This window comes from Stegodyphus dumicola, chromosome 4, assembly GCF_044657685.1.
Source record: "Stegodyphus dumicola isolate Sdum_Otavi_A_Nest chromosome 4, ASM4465768v1".
NCBI classification, from domain to species: Eukaryota; Metazoa; Arthropoda; class Arachnida; order Araneae; family Eresidae; genus Stegodyphus; species Stegodyphus dumicola.
The window spans coordinates 37,358,164-37,369,229 of NC_140771.1; the positions used below are offsets into that span (position 1 = coordinate 37,358,164).

Consider the following 11,066-nt stretch of genomic DNA (forward strand, 5'->3'; position numbering starts at 1 on the left):
CCTCAATGTAGTCCCCTGCTACTGTCACTACACGCTGCCAACGATGTGGGAGGTGCTGAATACCATCAGCCTCAGCATTTTCCACACCATGTATGAATTGGGTCATCTGTTGGCGCACAGCATTAGCAATGTGCTCTCGTGTTGCAAACCGTCTGCCACGTATTGGTTCCTTAATCTTGGGAATGAGATCAAAGTCACAGGGCAAAAGGTCAGCAGAGTATGGTGGGTGCTCCAATTCTTCCCATCCCCTCGCCTTGTCGTGCAGAATTATTGCACTGTCCACAAGATCCGGACGTTTATCCTAAATGCCACATCGCACCTGGAAGTCCCTGCAGTACTGTGCGGTCACTGTTCTGACATGAGGAACAAAGTGGAAAACAGTGACACCCCTGACGTCATACGCGACAATAACCATCAATTTGACTGGGGAAGGATTTTGACGCTAGCTCATTATGCAATATCCTGTGGACAGTGCGTTTCTAGATGCCACTTGCCCTCTCTAACTCCAGTAATGTCCATCGTCTGTCTTCATCCATGAGGTGCTTGATGACGGCACGTGCCAAGTCGGTCTGCACACTCACCGGTCATCCCGAACGTTGCTCATCACTGGTTTACACACGTCCTTGCTGAAACTTTCCTACCCACCATGCTACTGTATGATATGGTAGGGCATTATTCCCAAGGGCTTCTACTAATTCACTGTGACACTCCTTCGCATTTCTCCCTCGGAGAACGGCTATTTTGATGTAAGCGTGCTGCTCAACACGGGTTACTTCCATCTCGCACGGAACTCACCAACTGACTGATTTCAGAGCCCTCCCTACCACAGAGCCATCTGTTGTTCTGCATACACTCTATGCCTGCAGAACTTCTACACAACACATATATGTTTTGTGATCCATTCACATATCTACAAGAAAAAAATAGTTGCCATGACTTTTGCCCCAACCCTCGTAGAATATCCATATTTTAACAGATTTTGATTGAAGCATTTTAATAAATATGACTTGCCTCTTTACTGTATAATGGGAGAAGAGGTCGATACCATTTATTTGAATACCTGAAAGAGATGGGTTTGTATTATGGGTTATAAGTTTTGGATGTATCTACCATGTGTTTGGTTCAAATAGTCTTTCAGGCTAAAAGAAAATGTGCCAAGAAAATCTTCTACTACTTGCTACTACTACTACTCGAACTGCCAAACCCCTAAGCAATTTTATGTAGCTCACAAAAATATTTTAATTATGAATTTGTTGCAAATACAAAGATTTCAAAATCAAGTTCAAGAGAGAGACATTTTCATTATAAATTGAGTTAACTAATTTACAGTGTGATACAAGTCTTAATCAAGATTTGAAGATATGGATTTTATTAACTTTTATTTGTACTTGACATATTTTATAATTATTTGTGAAGAATTTTTTTTTTTTCCACAATTGAAAATTAATAAGAAGGAAATCTGATTTACCGATGAGCATCTACAATCTGTGATAAAGACAATTTCTAGTATTTCTCTCTAAGGCTTCAAATTTTATCAAAACTGAAATGCCATTAAGTGTCAAGTCGAGGAATAAAAAAATTTATAGTTATATACATACAAATATGTATTTTTATTTATGCATAGAAACGAATTCAATAAATAAGGAAAAGAGACTTAAGTTTGTCATTATTTATTCTCTAGTTTTGTTCTGCCTAGAAAACTTTCTCTGAAAAGTTAAGAAAGTTTTCATAATTTCTTTCAGCTTAAATTGAACTAAATTATTTAATGATTATAGTAAGTCTGGAACTTTTAATTGTCAAATATTTGAATTACAAAGTGTAACCAATATAAGTGTCTTGCAAGTACCAGACTTTAAATTTCAGATACAAAAAATAAATATAAGTTTGAATTTTTTCCGAAAAATGCTTAGTAAACAACATTTATTTTAAACGCTTTTCATTTTGTTAAAAAAAAATTCGAACCCGTCAGCTGTTTTTCAGGTTGTGCATGTGGCCCACAGGCAATCTAACCTTTTCCTAAATTAATGTATTGTATTTTTACTTGCGTACAAATGGAAATGTTATTTCTTCAAGTTTTGTATGATCCCTAAATATGATCTTCAACTTTAAAATGTAATATGTATGAGAGTCTTTTTTTTTTTTTTTTTTGTTGTTGTTGTTGTTATATTTTTAAGAATGTGTAGGAAATTTTCTCATTATGGACTGAAGGAGTGTATAAAAGATTAGATTTCGTAATTTTTATGAACTTAATTCTTTTTAATTCAAAAAATGGAAAAGCAAAAATATCTCCATCATTTAAAGCATTTTTGTAATTGGAAGTATTGTATTTATTCACATATTTTCCCCTTTTTTTTTATGATTTTATCATACAAAAATAGAGGGGAAGAGATATGCAAAGGACACAGTTACAGAAAAAACATAACAAATGAAAAATATTCATAGATAAACTCTTGGTAATTATCACAATATTATTTATTTAACTCTCTGAGCGGCCAGGGTTTTCGCTAAGAAAGCACAAATTTCCCAAAACTACTATGAGAACAAATTATTTTTTGATTTTAATGTAGAAACTCTCCTGGTTGGTATTTCATGCCTGGATTTGTTTTCTTTTGATATAGTGTCTTAATTTCTTTGATATATTTTAATATGCACGTATATATACATTCTTACAGATATCAGAAAAAATATTCTAGGCCGTATATGTACGCCCTTGCCGCTTAGAGGGTTAAAAGAAACCTGCATTCTAATCAGATTAAAAATTACTAATGACATTAACATTAAAGTATCTAACACAAGATTTTCATTTATGCTTCTGTTTTAAATCTCATCCACTTTTATTGTTGTTCACTGCTAGCTACTCTTGAGGTCTGAAGTTGTTTAATCGTGATGGAACTGCTATCAAGTCTGCTGTTTGCTAGTTGTCGCCATCATCAATATCGCTATTCAGTTTATCTTTCCACCTGCAATGATCTTCAGAACTGTCCAGAACACTAGATAATCCCTATTTTTTTTAAACTTAACTATTATTGTTTCATCAGTCAGAGCCCATGTACCCCAAATCCATGAAAAAATCAATTAGTAAGATCAAAACAATGTCTAAATGAACAAATCTGTTTTAAAATTATGGGAAGCTTGCTTTCTGAACACCTTGAAAAAGGAGAGAATTACGTGAAGCTGGGGAATATGCCATTAAATGCACTATGTGTCTACGACCAAGGGTTTTGAAACTAAAGGCACTGTGAACTTAGTATATGCAGGATAGTATAAAAAATTTTTACCAATCTATGAACCTCTAGTGGCCTATCCACTCAACTAGTCGAAATGAAATTTTAGATATTGTTTGAAGGTATGCATTCAAGATTGTGATGATTTAAAACAACAGAGCTCTCGCAGTTATGGTTGCAGTAAAGAAATTCCAAAATTTTCAGATGGTAACACCCACTTTTTTCCCTGGGCAAATTTATTAGCACATTGGAAAACCTTAAATGACAATGGAAAGATACATGTATGACTATAAAACATTTGCAAAGAAGAGCATTATAAAGGATCAGTGATAATAGAGAGGAGAGAAGAAAAAACTGTTTTAGAATTAGAGGTTTTCAATGTGTACAATGTTTCAAGATATTCATCTCCTGTAAATTTGCACTTTCATAGCTGTCACAATCCGCTGACCTCACTTCGGTGGGGTTCTGGTTCTGGAATTATCTGAAACCTTAAGGTCTACAAAATAAGATCTGTCAGAACTGATAGATGCCATAAAATGTGAAGTTATACAGATTCCTCTCTTGTGTTGTTTATGGTCCTTTACAGTACTCTTCTTTGCAGATATTATATGCTGGCAATTTTTGTCATACGGCTAACTTGCCATTTATGGTTGCCCACCAGTAGTCGAGTGGTAAAGCTGTTCAATACTGGTAATTCGGTCCTGGGTTTGAATCCCAGCATATATGTCATGTGTATGTGAGCTAGTTTCCCTTAGAAACTCCTCCGCAAAAACACCCCCCCTTAGGCAGATACTTCTCGAGTGCTGTACCATAGTTAAATAAACCAAACTGTATATGGTTTTTCAGCGCCATTTGGTGCAGGGAAAAAGGTGGGAACTTTTAAAAAAATTTTCATTAACCATAACCATGAGAAGCTGTGTTATTTTAAATCATTGCAATCGAGCGCACACCTTCAAAAAATAATATCTGAAATTCATTTCGATTGGTTGAGCAGCTAGGTGGCTAGGAGTTCATATATCGGAGGAGATTTTTTTATAACCACCCTATATATGTATATATTATGGTTTGCCATTTATTTAAAGATGAGAACATAATATTTTTCAGAACAATGTTCCTTGATCTAGTGCACTGAAAAAAAATTTTCATGACTTTATGTGATCTGCATATTTTAAAATGTATGCATTTTCTTGTCTATTAAAATTTTAAAGACATGAAATAAAATATTATTGAAGAAAATACAATTTTCAAAGCAGAGGATGGAAATGTTATTTTCATTTATTAGATTTTGTATATTTTTATGTTATAAATGCATAAATGAAATTAAGCAAAACACTAAAATAAATTAGTTTGTTTGATTCTTGTAAGATTTTCTTAATTTGAAATGCAATTGTATTTTAATAAAAGCAAATGTACTTGATCTTGTTTATCTTTTAAATCTGATGGCTTTTTTATGATTAATAGTTGAATGGTCATCGAAAAATACAGTATGAGGCTTATATGTACTTGATTATTTACAGGAATTTTATCTTAGGGGAGTATGTGATGTGTTTATCTAATTTTTAATGGTTCTTTTGTAGTCTGAGAACTGGAATGAAAAAAGCAGATTGAAATGCTTATTTATAATTTCTTTTATAGATTTGTATCTGAAATTAAAAACTATGGACATTATAAACATTGTCTCTTTTTTTAGATCTCGATTGGCTTGTCAAATAATTGTTACAGAAGCTATGAATGGTTTAGAATTGAGTCTTCCTGGAGAAGTAAAAGATGCTAGACTGCTTTCTTCAACCTATACCAGTGAAAAGATCAAATAATTACAACTAGAGAGAAACGTTCTAATAGCATTATTGTACAGTCTTGTTGAATAAGAATGAGGTTTCTTTGAGGAGGTATCAGGATATAAAATGCTTAGATATTTTAAAATTAAGTGCTGTAATCCTCTTATAAAAATATCAAAATTGTATGGCATATCGGAAGAAATCTAAACATTTATTACATACTGAATGAATTTTCAATAATGTTATTGGTGCACTGTAATATCTATTAGCCCCTTTTTTAAAAAAAATTGGATTTTATTATTGAAAAATTCATACCTTATATTATCACATGAACAGTTCTTTTCTGTTGAATATGCCTAAATGTAATGTTATATACTGTGATATAGGAGAGCATCTCATACCATTCTTAACATTTTAAATTCACTCTCAATTATGCTGCCAAATTTTCTCATGTTTTATGAATAATTTTTATATTATAAATGCTCAAATATTCACATTATAAATTAATATTACATCATTTATAATTTTAAATGTCACATTTATAATAAAAGTAATTCTGAAAATGGCCAATATTTCGTCTGTGGTATGCAATTATACAGATGTACAATTGCTTTTCATCAAAAAGCATTTGGTTTTAGGGGGGGGGAATGTTTTATGCAACATTTAGTAGAATATATATGCAGCTATATGAATTAATATGCAACTTTTAGTAATAATAGAATCATTGATTTTAAAGTTGCAGAAATGAACATTTTAAAATTTCTTTGTATAGTATTGCAGCATTATTAAAAATATTCATTACTAGAAAATGTGATATTTAATTTCTGAATGTAATATTCGTGTGAATATTCAGATTATAAAATACATATTTTAATTATTCTTACATTCTTTGTTATATTCTTTTGTATCAAGTTTGGAAATTTTACTCAAAAAGAAAAAATATATTTTTGTAAGTTATTAAATATTCCTTTTTTATATTTTATCTTGTCTAAGGAAATTTTGTACTAGATGTGTCTATAAAAATACTTTTTCTATATATTTGTTTATTTATTGCATTCCACAGCATTTATGCATTGAATATTTATTATTACAGTTCAGCTATTGAAGATCTAAATACAAATGCCATTTTTTAAAAAATATTTGCATAATATGGGCATAAAAGGTTAAGAATAGTTTCTGTAATTTAACCACTGAGCATTATGCATATATAATAGAGAGAGAGAGTAATACATACAATACAATTTGACTATATTTATGTACTTTCATACTGTTTAAAAGTATTGTTGCATGCATACAGGTTTGTAATAGATTGAATGCGCTCTGAACTGATAATAGCTTGATAAAATTTATTTTACCAGAAGGAACACTTTATGTCTGTCTTTCCACAAAAATACTGATACATCTCTTCACAGTGTCACAGAAAGCAATCAGTAATTACACATCAAACTACTAAGAATTTTAAATGCAATGCAATGCAAAGTGCATCTAAAGAGTAAAGCTCTCATGGAGGTATCTCAGTATGCCCTAGTTGACCATGAACTGAGATATGATGTTCTCTCTAACCGTATATAGTTATACCCCAGCCACAGAGAAATCTTTATTACCTTCCATTTCTCGAAATTAGTGGAAAGCATTTGAGGTATATTTGTGTTTACAGTTACATATAGGGATCAATGACAATTATTCGATTAGAATACTAATTACAGTTAAACAGGGGCCGGTCAAAAATGTCACCAATTTTGGCCACTTTGGGAGATTTATTACCAAATTAGTCCCCTAATCCATTATCAGTTTAGCGATATCTCACCAGTTTAGCAAAATAGCCATTTAGCTGGATGTTAAGTAGACTTGCTCCTGTATTCTTATTTTTATGATAGAGCTTAGTCCCTTTTAAGCATTTCATGTTACATATATACAAAATTTGTAACACTATTTATTTCAAACTCTTACAATACTATTTTATCATAGTTTTATATATTTCAAAAATGAATATTAACTCACAGTTATTGAAATGAAAGGCCTTTTTGACTGTAAGACTTTATTTTACCTTTTCTGTTTCTTGCAGTATTAAATTACATACAGGTGATACCTAAAAATTTAATACTGGCTTATTCAAAATGCTGTGATTTTTAGACCACTGCAAAAATTTATCATTTAATGCCATGTAATAACCAGTGTACATCAGTCATTTGTAGATGTAATCCTTTAGGAGCATTGGTGGTATTTTTGCATATTAAATTTAAACTATGAGCTGAACAAGGAATAATGTAGCTTTATCATTTCTTTAACAAATAATGGCTTGAATACATTTATGCAGTTCAGCTATATTAGTCCCTTTATCATATCCTTGACCTTAAAAATTTTGAATGTTGAGGCCATCTCTTATAAATAATTTCGTTTGCTAAACGACTTCTAGTTTTCTGTTTTATTTCTACAGAATTTATAAAGCTTTCATCAGTAGTTATGGATCCATCATTAATGTACAGGTATCTAATAATTTGACACAGTTGATCATGATGCAAAATTTCTTTTATGCTATCAAATATCAAAAAATGTTTTTCCCTTTTTCGATAGTAAAAAGAATTTTAATTAAAAATATAATTATAAACTTATCTTTTGCTTTATTAGAATGATAAGAATGGATCTCATTCTGTGACTAGCTACATGATAGACAGTATTCCAAATATCAGTCAGTCCATAAGTTCGTGCGCATTAAGAGTATGGGTGAAATTCACTATGACGCATTTACTAAATAACAATTTTGAGCTTGTTGAAACTTGTCATCAGTTGACTACCATATTATTCAGTTCATCACCAACTTTCGTAAATATCGAATGCATTTTAGTACCCATAGAAACTGAATATTCAACCAAAATAAAACTAAATACATATTGGGAATTACAAATTTGAAACTGTTAGCAAATTTAAATATTTAGGATCAGAAGTTAATACTCTCAATGATTTAATGCCCGAGATCCATAGCAGAGTCACAGATGCTAACTGATGTTTTTTCGGTCTCAAAAAAATACTTGGTCTAACTTCACTAGCAGAAAAACGAAGATTTTAATTTACAAAAGCTTAATCAGACTCATTCTTACATACTCTGTTGAGACCTGGGCAATGACAGAAAAAGCTAAAAGTATCATTTCTGTCTTTAAAAGAAACATTTTGAGAAGTATTTTTGGTGGCATAAAATGTAACAATATCTGGAGAAGAAGAACTAACTCTGAACTCTATGAATCCTTTAAAGAAATAGATATAGTAAAATATATAAGGATTCGGAGAATTAAATGAGCAGGCCATCTGTGCAGAATGGATAAAAATCGAGTAACTAAAAAGATCTCGGCCAGACCATTCGGCACCCGAAAAAAAGAGGGAGACATAAACTTAGGTGGCTCAACTGTTTGGAAACGTACTTAAGAATTTTAAAAATAACCAATTGGATGTCCATGGCCAGGGAAAGAAGAGCTTGGAATTCGATTCTAAGAAAGGCAAGGGCCCATCCTGGGCTGTCTGACCATTGAAGAAGATGAATATACATAATCAGTGCAAACGTGCTGTGCTACATTTTTTATTTTCGTGTGGAGAATCTGCCAGGTTTGCAGCGACAAAAATTAATAGTGTACATGGTGAACACACTATTAGTGTAAGGTCTGCCCAGAAATGGTTTAAAAAATTTAAAGTTGGAAAAAGCAGCATTGATGATGAGCCCCGTTCAGGACATTTTGAACTATTAGAACCAAATCAAACGATTAATTCAGAAGTTTATAATGAACAACTTTGCCATCTAAACTCAGAATTGATAAAAAAAAAATGCCCACGATTGGTGTATATCGAGAAAGTGTTGTTTCATCATGATAACGCTAAACCGCATTCGGCTCGAACAACGCTGTAAAAAATGAGTGAATTTAATTAGGAGCTTTTGCCACATCCTGCTTACACCCCAGATATTCCCCCAGTGATTGTCACTTATTCCGTGCCTTACAAAATTTTTTATTGGGAAAGAAATTTTATTCTAAACAGGGTGTACACAATGAACTTTCAAGTTTTTTTTGCATCAAAACCAGTCTTTCTACAGCAATGGCATAAAAAAGCTGCCTATAAGATGGCGAGACATTGTAGATAATGGAGGAAAATATATAATTGATTAAAATGTTAAATTGTGTTTATTTATATTTAAAAATTTACCAAAAAATGTGCATGAATTTATGGACTGACCCAATATAATGGAATAAATTAATTCAATTAAGTTCAGGGATGTTCCTGCTATAGATGGCCTGTAGTTTCATGTATATCTCTAAGAGGTAAATTATTTCTTGCAAAATTTCATAAACTATTTCCTCCTTTTTCTTTTTCTGATTCTATTACTTTGTGCAATGAATTGTCTATGAAACAACCCCCAATATTGTTCCCTCCCTTCAAAGCAATCCCACTGATAAGCACTGCAATGAAACAAAATTTTCATGATTGAAATTAGTTTTAAGTTTGACCAATCTTTGAAACCTCTTTGGATTGGAGATAGTAGAACCTGTCTTATTTTAGTAAAAAGAATGCATGAAAAACACAATATCGCAGAGATCTTTTTTGAACAGATGAGTCAGTTGTGATGAATTCTCTTCCTATTAGAATGCTTCTTAAAAGCTATCAGCATCCTGTCCTTGGTCTGGTGCATGTTCTATGAAGAAAAACTGAATTTTACCTAAAATTGTCAGCCATGATGCGGGATCATTGAAATTGATCAATTTAATGGATTCTTTATCCTCCTTGTTTCCAGAAATTTTGAATATTTGTTTTTATTTGAATCAGAGTTACTAAATTTTCCAACTTCTACCACATGGTCTTACTTTTTTCGATAAATTACTTATGGAATTTAAATAGCTGCATTGTGTTAGCCATTCTTCCTGCTGTAAAACAGAGCTTTCAGTGAACGTAATTTCTCATTTTTCCCCCCTTTTGTATGCAGTACCACTGGGGTTTGAGATGCCATTTGTGGAAAATTCAATTCTTGCATGAATTTTACTAAGAAATTATTTGAATTTTATTTTTTGGCATTATAAAATTTATAAAAATTTATTCTTGAATGAAATTCATCTAATATTGAAGCAGAAAAAAATATGGTGCCCATGTATAGAGTTTCATTAAACTAAGCCAGATAAAAAATTGATTAAAGAACAGCTGTTTTACGCAGTGCAAAGGCCGATGATATGAAAAAACGACTTCTTTAGTTATAGGAAAGTAACAGAAATCGAGGTGCTTCAAGGATGTTAAAACTGGGCTAGTAGAATATAAAGCAAATCAGAAAGCATTGATGACTTGTCGTTTTTGTAGAGGAAGCTCAAGAAAATAGACTAAACTGTAAAATTTTACTTTTCATGGATCAGTATACCACCCATTCTTAAACGACAGGTTTGTTGCAAAATATGGAAATTAATTTCTTGCCAGCAAATTGCACTAGTGTAGTGCAACCTTTAGAACTGGGCATCATTAAGAATTTGAAAATTTTCTACCGTTCAAAGTTCGATTCAAATAGCCCTACAGAACATAACTACAGGAAATACACAGAATAGTTTAAATATTCTTGAGGCTATGAATGTGATTTCACTTGCCTGGGTTCAAGTAAAACAGTAAACAACTAAAAATTGCTTTATTAAAGAAGTATCTTAAACCCAGAGTCAAGTTCAGAAACTATTGGGATTAGACATTACAAATGAGGAATACATGAACTGTAATCCCAAAATGTAATGACATCAGAGTTATGCATAATTGGAAAACAGATTCAAAACATTTTACCAGATGGAGATTTAAGTAACAGGGATGAAGAAGAAACTGAATAAATAATACCACCTTTAATAAATAATAACATGCTATGTACTGCATAGACACCCTCATAAATTTCTTTGTATTTAATAATACAAACAAGAAAACATTTCAAGACTAGAATTTGATTCATAGCATTCAGATTCGAAATCAAAAACACATCAGATGATTGTTAAATACTTTTTCTTTGTAAAAAGAGTTAAAATTTGCCTTAAATTATTCGGGGGGGGGGGGGATTTCTTATTCA

General features: G+C 31.8%; 1 protein-coding gene across 3 annotated transcripts in view; it reads left to right on the forward strand.

Moving 5' to 3' along the window:
- LOC146997522 (uncharacterized) overlaps positions 1–5,982 on the forward strand; it is a 37,938-nt gene extending 31,956 nt beyond the window's left edge. For all 3 annotated transcript variants that reach the window (XR_015040624.1, XR_015040623.1, XM_085814733.1), the window contains exon 2: positions 4,915–5,982. The gene's annotated coding sequence lies outside the window, so the exon portion shown is untranslated. The remainder of the gene's footprint in view (positions 1–4,914) is intronic.
- Positions 5,983–11,066: the final 5,084 nt, after the last annotated feature.